This window comes from Phoenix dactylifera, chromosome 5 (assembly GCF_051530095.1).
Source record: "Phoenix dactylifera cultivar Ajwa chromosome 5, Ajwa_hap1_PhDact_Kaust_v1.1, whole genome shotgun sequence".
Lineage (NCBI taxonomy): Eukaryota > Viridiplantae > Streptophyta > Magnoliopsida > Arecales > Arecaceae > Phoenix > Phoenix dactylifera.
Window position 1 is genome coordinate 3,220,072 of NC_143194.1, and position 9,558 is coordinate 3,229,629.

Sequence of the window (9,558 nt, forward strand, 5' to 3'; positions counted from 1 at the left end):
GATATTAAAAATTCAAATCTAGATTTTAATTTGATAGATTGCGAAAAAGTCAAATAGTGTCCATACATTTCAGAATTTTCATTGATTATTGTTACCGCTGAAACCGTACCAAGTTGGTGAGGGTTGCTGAAGATATCAGCATGTCTGCTATCCAAAATTAGTGAAATCAAAAGGGATCACTGCACATGCTCCACGGCGATGTTATAATGGTCGTTGCGCTCAATCAGTAGTGTTTCCGACATCAAACACCATGAGTCGTCGTTGGAGGACGGAAGAAAGATAAAGGAATGACAAAGAAACGGCTTCAGACGACACTAACTTTGACTTGAGACAACAAAAGGTATCACATTTGGCTTGCGATTATATGTTAGTTGATAAGGCAACAAATCGTGTTTGGCACGTACTTTTCGATCACGAGATTTACTCGGATATCATATTTAATAGAAAATATCAATCATAGCTGAATTGTTGCGAGCTATTGAAAATGTTTAAAATACAGAGAATTGTTCATAAACTTTTGAATCGGCCACATGTCAAGCTTTAAATAGTCAGCCCGTGGCTAAGGAGCAAACTTTCTTTGATAAATTCATCTAGTCAATAGAGATAATTTTAAAACTTTAAAGATCTATATCTAGAATAATTTTGTTCTAATTAAAAAGTTATGAAAGGTGAATAAACTAGATCTAATAGATGAGCAGCAGCCGTTATAATAGACGTTGGTTTCTCTCGGTTCCGTTTCTGAGTCGTTTCGAGCTCGTTTCCTGTGCGGATGTGGTGCGAGCAGGCGATAACCGGCGGAAAAAACTTGTTCGAACTTTTCCCGTTGGCTCGAAAAAAGCACCATCTCAAAAGGGCCACAGGAGATAAAATGGAGAGAAGGATAGTTTGGACATTTTACTACTTAATGGTACGGTAAATAACTATTTTGGGTTCGGTGTACCATCACTGTTGTAATTGCAGCTCGACAGTTTTGGACATTTTACTACTTAATGACGCTTTTAGTCTCGCCCGTTCTTTCAAATATTCGCCGCGCCTTTGGCCCTTGGAACTCGGGTCGGTCCGGATTCCGATCGGACGGTCCCGTTGACGTGGAATAGGAAGGAAACTGTTCCCGAGTTAAATTAATCGCCATTTCACAAGTAGGTTCTTCCGATACGTGCCCAAGATATCACAAGTGGACCTTTGGAATTCGTGCTCCATGCAACCCACCGCGCATGAAAATTGAAGCATCCGTGTACGTTCGGGATTTAATTTCAGCTCGGTCCGGTTCGAGATATTTAGTCTATGATGAATGACGAAGTTGTCATTCATGCATATATCTATTGAGGTTAATGAAATCGTAGATTGGATGACTTTTTATGTGGCTTATTATTTAAAATAAGCTATGAATTGAAAAGAAAAGAGGCCACTAGGGTGGTAGCCTGGTGGTAAGAGAGCTTGGACTCCACCCAAGTTGTCCGAGTTCGAAACACACAGACGTCGATTAAATCAGAAGATCGCATACCATATGCCTGGATGGCTATATATAGATATACTTTCTTTTCATCAGTATTGAGATGGCACTGAAATGATGTACTCATACATGGATGGCCCAGTGGGGTTTTCCACAAGTTGGAGAGTTCTGCCCCTCCCCCTCTCCTCCTATTTTTGACCAAAAAAAAGAGTTGCCAGCCTACTTCAAGATTTATTGTTTTATAGTTTTATTGGATATGTATGCCTGTTTTTAGAAGAAGATCAATGCATCTAGAGCCTAAAGCGAACTCCTTTAAAAGAACATTTTTTCATTTCATTTTATCTTTCATGTCTTTTCTGAGCCGACCTAAGAAGAATTTATTAAGAAAGACATCTTTTCTTTATATTTTATCTTTGAGGTTTTCTCTATAGTAGGTTTTTTTTGTAAATTGGAGTCTGGAGTTTTAGGCGACCGCCTCGGTGGCTCGAGGTTGGGCCAATTGTGTTTGTTTTTTTTTTAAAAAACGTATGTACGTCAGGGTCGTTCTCGCTTGCAGCCGTACGCGCGTCCATGAGGCCATGTCGCGGTCTCGTGGGAAACCAATTACACGCTGCAATCCAGCGTGCGTCAGATCCAACCGCACACAGTCTAGAATCCGATTTCCACCGTCCGATGAATGCGTCCGCCCGTAACTGATCTCATCAGAAGGCAGATACCGATGGCGATGTGGGGCCCACCGCATCGAGCCCGACGGGAAGTCAATCCCTGATTAGATGTACGAATCCGTAATACCGGTCTTTCTGTATGGGCATTTTGGTGATAAAATCTGGCCCGGGGAAGCTTCGTGGGGTAGTTCTAAATACACCCCCCTAATTGCTCAGGACACCCCCCAAAAATTAAAAATAAAATACCCAAACTAACCTTTAGTGTAATTACCATATTGCCCTTGAAATTTTCTCAGTACACTCCCCTTCCTCCTCCTCCGTTTCGTGCTCCGTTCGGCACTGGATCGCCGAACAAAATGCTTCTGTTCGGCTGAACGGTGCCGAACAGAAGGCTTCTGTTCGGCGATCCAGTGCCGAACAGAAGGCTTCTGTTCGGCAACCCTCAACCGAACAGAATCCTTCTGTTCGGCGGAGGGAAAGGGAGGAGGGGTAGGAGGGTGGGGAGGAGGCGGCGGAGGGGGGAGGGGTAGGAGGGGTAGTTGGAGGAGGGGGAGGTGGAGGAGGAGGAGGAGGAGGGGGAGGTGGAGGAGAAGGGGGAGGAGGGGTAGGAGGAGGAGGAGGAATGGGAGCAGGGAGGAATAGGGGGTGGAATAGGAGGCAAAGAAGGGGGAGAAGGCAGAGGGGGATGCAGAGTAAGAGGGGATGGGGATGGGGGGCGGAAGTAGAGGGGTGGAGGAGTAGGAGGAGGGAGGAGGGAGGAGGAGGAGGAGGGTGAATAGGCGGAGGAGGAGGGGAGAGGGATGAGGGGGAGGCAGAGGTGGGCGGGAAGAGGGGGAGGGGGAGGAGGAGGATGAGGAGGGGGGAGGAGGAGGAGGCAAAGGCGGGGCGGAGGAGGAGGGGAGAGGGATGAGGGGGAGGCAGAGGTGGGCGGGAAGAGGGGGAGGGGGAGGAGGAGGATGAGGAGGGGGGAGGAGGAGGAGGCAGAGGCGGGGCGGAGGAGGAGGTGGGGGGTGGGGAGGGTGGGGGTAATTTAGAAATTTTTAATTTTTTAGGGGTGTCCTTAGCAAATGGGGGGGGTGTAGAGAGTATTTAATTTTTTTTTTAATTTTTGGGGGGTGTCCTGAGCAATAGGGGGGGTGTATTTAGAACTACCCAGCTTCGTGGGAGTTGTGGCGGTTTAAACATCCGATAAATGTGGCTTCGCATTCTTGGACGCTTGCGCGGCTGCGCCCAGGAGTCGGTTTCGTGAGGTCGGTGCAGGGTCGGTAGCGTGTGGTTGATGTGTTTCCAAATTCTTAGCACACGTAATGTTTGAGTAGATATAACACGTATCTTTATTCAAGTACTAGTTAACGACTCGAGTTGGCAAAATCTTTAAATAAGAATTGGATGGCTTAAATTGCGTAACGCAAAGTGACGAAGTTCCGTTCAAGTTCAAAAACAAAGCACATGATCTGTCTCCTGTTTTTTTATTCTTCTATTCTTACAGCTCAATACTATTGAATTACCAACAAAAAAAAAATACTCCTTTCATTGCCAATATTATCTCTTTATTACTAATTTTATTATCAATACCGCAGCTTATTAATTGATGAATTATATTTCTCTTTGCTCTCTCTATCTGATACATAATTGTGGACAAGAATGATAAGAGCAGAGAGAAATATAATTGCTAGAGATATTTATGCACTATATTACTCCAATTATGTCGACTATATTACTTCTTGTAGAGGAATATTTTATGAAAATTAAATTTTGACAAATGATTTCGGGATTGTGAAGGTTGGCCTTCTGCTTTTAACTCCACAAGCCCTAAAAACAAATCATGTTCATGCAGATAACCTTATGCTTTAAAGGCCTGTTAATAACAAATATTCAATTCTAAAGACAAAATACCATGTAAAGCCTGGATAATGGACCTTCAAATTGATTTAGTTTGTGAGTTGGTAAGGAGTTATCCATATTTTCAAAAAATCTGCATTTTTCTAGATAGGTGTTGTCCAGATAATACTTAGATGAAAAAATAGTTTATCCATATTTTTTTATGCATTGGAAAGAGGCCCTGCTACAAATGTCCTTTTGCATTACAACTTTCTATATAAGCTGCTAAGATTTATCTATCTTTTCCATAATACCTTTTATGCTTTTGGGCCTAATTTGCACAATTATCATATACTGCCTCTTTGTGATTGAAGGCCAATTTCTTCATACCAAACTTGGCTTTCAGCTCATACAAAATTGAAAGGACTAGATTGTACAGAGGCATGATGTAAGGAAAAAATAATAAGACATGTTAAACCAAAGAATAAAAGTATCTAATTTCCACTAAGGAATAATAAGAAAGAATCACACATAATCATTGGTAAGAAAAAAATGTAAAACTTATCAACTGAAAGAAAGAGGAGATTTTAATTGAGAAATACGAAAGACACATTGGAATCGGTCAATCTTTTGGCTGAAAATTGGCAGGAGATTGCAGTGGTGCTGCCTAGATTGGGATTCATTATAGATGAAGTAAGTAAGTGAAAGGTTAGGATTTATTAGTATATCAACATAAAGAGAGGTATTTTGTAAAAAAAAAATAGAACCACTTTATGTGGCTGATGGAAAACTAAATTATCCATCTCCACATGGGTAAGTGTTTCCACCCATTTCATGGGTAAATATTACTTGTGGGAAACTAATTTAACAATCTCATTTTTGTGACGATGGCACGAGAATATGGGTAAATTGGCCCACAAAAAAGCTGACAAACTTTTTCATGATATTTTACACCCAGAAAACAAACCTTATAAAATATTGGTACTTTGGTGTCCTTGGAGCAACTCATGTATTCATTTGAATCTTCTAACTATAAATGACTCATCAAGATATCCATGCTAGTCAATCTAGCAAAAACTAGTTATGATTTTTCCTACTAGTGTTTCTATTTAGCAAGTTTCAAAAAAATATTTTTTTAGTAGAAGATGAATGCTTTTAGTTGTACTAAAAACCAATCTTTGGCAAAGTCTTTGCTCTATGTATTTTATCCAAAAAACTAAGATGCAAAACTATGGCACAAAGCCTTTGCTTATAAGGTATGTCTACTAATTGGAGTCAGATTCCTATTCTAAACTCCTCCAACTTTGCACATTGTCTCATTACTAAGTTTTTCATAGCTTCAGAGATATGCCGAGTCATTGTTTACTAAAACCAACAAGTTTTCACCAAGATATACAATTCAAAAGACAAAGGAAAATTACTAAACATTAATATTTAATGTGAAAGTTATGCCTGAGTAAATTTTTTTGTATCAGTAAGCCCTACATGTGATAGATTTTGCTTTCAAATCCTATCTAGACATGCTCAAATTGGCTTAGCTAATCCATGGTAAGTCTTACAATCCTCCTAGATTTATATATTGTTTTGAGTATATTATTCATAATTTTGTTGGTTAAGAAGAAAAATACTAATAATTTCCATGCCTGTGAATTTGTTGGTCATCAAAAAAGAATAAAGTATACCCGCACGTATTTGTAAGTTTGCATGGACTTAGGTACTTTAGTGAAGCCCTGCTAGATTATGACCATGAATTTCCTTTTCCTAGCGATTTTGGAGCTATATTACTATCTGACCTTTTCCTTTCTCTTTTCCAATCTCATCTCTTCCTCCTGCAAAAACCTTCATCCCGATCCCACATTGTATGCATGGTTGTTGTCCCTCATCCCCACAACCACCATCCTCCTTGACTTCCATGGCACCCCATTCTCCCCATCCTTGTTGCGATTTGCACACTCTTTCACATCATCTTCTTCTCATCATTTTCTTGACCAATCTTTATCTCATTTGCTAGAGATCTACACTAGTCACAACATCATGACTGCCCATGTTGCCTTCCCCCATAATTTGCTTTAGCCACATTATTTGCATCCTCATTACCAATAGTGTTGTTGCCAACATCTCCCTCTTTCATTCAACTGTAACTGTGAAGAGATCCACCATTACTACCTACTGTTTATTTTTGATTCAGCAGGATCACCAAACCTACTGTGGATATATACTTTGGCCACTCTAGATAGGTGTAGACAAGTTTAGAGCAAGATCCATCATATCTAGCACTCAATCATAAAGCACAACTTTCAAAGCCATACTGTCTCAAATGATACCTGTTTTTGGCATTCCAGACACTAAAATAAAGCTCTCAATGAGTACTACAATGATATAATCACATGTAAAAGGCTTTTCGCATGCAATGTGTTGGGGCATAATAATGTTTGGGACTGAAAACAGGCCGATCAAAGTAGAAGATTTATTTTTGGATAAACTTTGACTGTAGGTAGCTCATAATCCAAGAAGAATTAGACAAAATGATTGAAAATAAAGTTGATGTAAAACTCAAGATTTAACTCTAGGAGAATTTTAGCATTTCAAGATTATTTACGGTAGTCATGACTATTTTTAGAAAATCATGACCTTTTTGTTGGGAATAAACTGTCCTAGAAAATTTTTAATCTAAAATACTCTACTTCAACAAATAATAGGCAGAAATAGGCTTAGAGAAAATAAATAGAGAAAGTGGAAAAATGGAACCCGAGATGCTGAGGCGTGGTATGTTGGTCACTTTTCTTGAAGTAAATTTCGCCGCCTTACAGTGCACTAGGCTTGGATGGCGTTCTACTCCTGAGATACAACAGCCTCTCTCACTGTTCCTTCTGCTTCAATGATTTGCACGGATCAAAGAAGCCTTCGAACCCAGAATCAGTATGCAGCAAGCCCGTTGATTGAAAAAAAAATAGCAGAAAGGGAGAATAGAAGTTCTTTGCTTTCGATTGTATATTCTGTCTAATCCGAAGAGGTCTATTTATAGACTTCTTCGGGACATACGCGACCAAAAACCGATCCAATGGTCAAAACTGGTAATAAAGTTTGAAAAAACACTGGGAGTAGGGTCAACAGATGCGAGGTCGGTTGCAAAGAGGTGCTAACGAGGAAGCGACGTGGCTCCTCATGCCTTGGATGCGAGGCATGGCCTACGCACCTCTTGGCTCATCGCACCTGTGGTTCGACCTCGGCCTCGGACGCACCAACCATTCAAGCCATACTCCCTTTTTAACATACATACATATATATATATATATATATATAACATATATATTTTAATTATGAAAACTTTTAATCATTAATTTAACCAAAAAATCTAACACTTTTTAGATTTGTAAGGGTAGACTCACTAGTACAAATATATACATTGTAATTGTGAACCTCTAATAAGAGGGCCACAATAGCACTTGGTATAGATTTGAAGTGTCAAGAAAAAGTCAAAAAATCAAATAAGGATGAATAATGAAATTGGAGCCTTCGAAAAGGCTTGAAAGTATTATTATGGATGGTTTAAAATTGAGGCACCCCCTTGAGCTCTAGGCATATCATTCGCCTACCAAGCAAGCTCATGGTGACTAGGGGTCTAGAAATCAAAAATCTAGCCTCCCGAGCATGCCATAGAATGCTATAATTAGGGCCTGAATGATGCAAGGACTTTCTAAAGGATTAGACAAGAGGTCTTGAACCCTAGTTATCCACTTAGATACCCTAAAAGTAAAAAAGTAGAGACCTACAAACAATTCCACTTAGAGACTATGATGTAAGAGTTAAGCTAAAAATAAATATAAAAAGAGAGATACAAACAATTCCACTATCAAAGAGAAAAAAATTTCATTCATATCAAGTTAGTTGCATGCTATTGCTTGAGTCATACAAGATTAAAATAAATAAAATATGAGAAGCAAGGAAAAAAGGTAGATTCTTTAATGGTAGATCGACATGATCCAGTTTGCTTGCTCCTCATTAGAGGAGACTCAAGGTATCTCTCCTAGATTGGACTTATCTACGATCTAAGCCTTCTTGGATCCCAGATTTTGATTACTCCTTGGATTTAGGAAATCTAGATCTAAGAGACATGTGATAGAAGAATAACGGGAGGAAAAGGAGAGAGCTGAAGTTGAGGACAACTTAAGCTCAAGTTGATAGTTCACAATAAGATGTTTAAAGAACAATAGATCTAATTGAGAGAAGGGATCAATAGGCCTTCAATTCTATCCTCCAATGGGGTATTTATAAATGGAAGGGTTGGAATCAATAGTAGAGTTTGAATTCTTTTGAATTGGAGAAGGATTGACATGATACAAAGTGACATCCTAGAATTAGCTTAAGGTGAGAGCCATGGATTATAGCTTGATTCAAGGGATCCGATGCTATTTTCTAGAATTGATGGTTAGAAGTATCAATGTGAAGCGCTATTAGAGCTTGTTTGACCTAGTTTCAAAAATAATTGAATTTACAGTCAAAATGAATGTAATTGAGTACAATTAACTTGCATTTATTAAAATTGATCAAATTGGACTTTTCCATGGAGATAGAGGGGAAATGTAATTAATAGGTAATTTAAAGAGTTAGATCCATTAGTGAATCAAGCTAGATAGGGTGAACTCAAGTTAGCCATCTAGGTAAATTGTTGGAATTAACGGGAATTCTGCTTAATTGAGCCTGCAGTTGATAGATTGTAGATAAATTTAGGTAGAAGAGGGAGTGAGTTGATTTTGAGATGAACTGGGATAGGTGGCATTGGATTAAAATAGATCTATTGGGGTTTAAAATAGGAGGAAATGGGTCAATTGGTACGATTGAATGTAATTAGATCTTAATTGAGAATGCAATTAATCAATTGAATATGGAATGGACCAATCTTGGACTAATTGAAGCATAGAAGATAGGGTTAAAGAGAGAAAGATGTATCAAAACCAAGTAGTTTTTGATTTAAGAGTACGATCCTCCTCGCTTTTAGGTTCAAGATCTTAAGAGTGGATGTTTAGGATCTGCAACAACCAATTTTATTATGAAAATTAATTAAAAAAAGATGACTTAGAACCCTACTTTTATAACATGCCTTATTTTCTATTACTCTATTTTAAGACATTTGAGTTGCGTCAGTTGAGGAAGGTCTTTCTTCTCCTCAATTGGATCATCCTCTCTTGCCCGCGGACGAAAGTGGAGTGAAGCTAGAGATGCACATGAAATGAGGAGGTGAATATGATGGCAAGGTGGGAGGCAATTATGAGATGTTAGAGTGGAGGATCAAGGGGGTGGTAATAGATGGGGTCCGAAGTGAGAGGGAAAAAAATTGTAATTATTTTTCTATTTTTTTCTACTTAAAAGGCACCAATATGGTGAGGTTGTACTAGTGGTGATATCGGCACAAATATTTTTTATTTGTACTCACACATAGCATAGAATTACTTGTTAGAAAATTTTTGAAGGAGTCTTATTTTTGCCATGGTTGAATGAAGGTTAGCCGCCACAATATAACATAAAGCTTGATGATAGAGGTCATCTTCCTCACCATTGTCTTTCTTGAATAGGTTCTTCTCTAAGCTTATTAAGACTCAATTTGGTATTATTATAAAT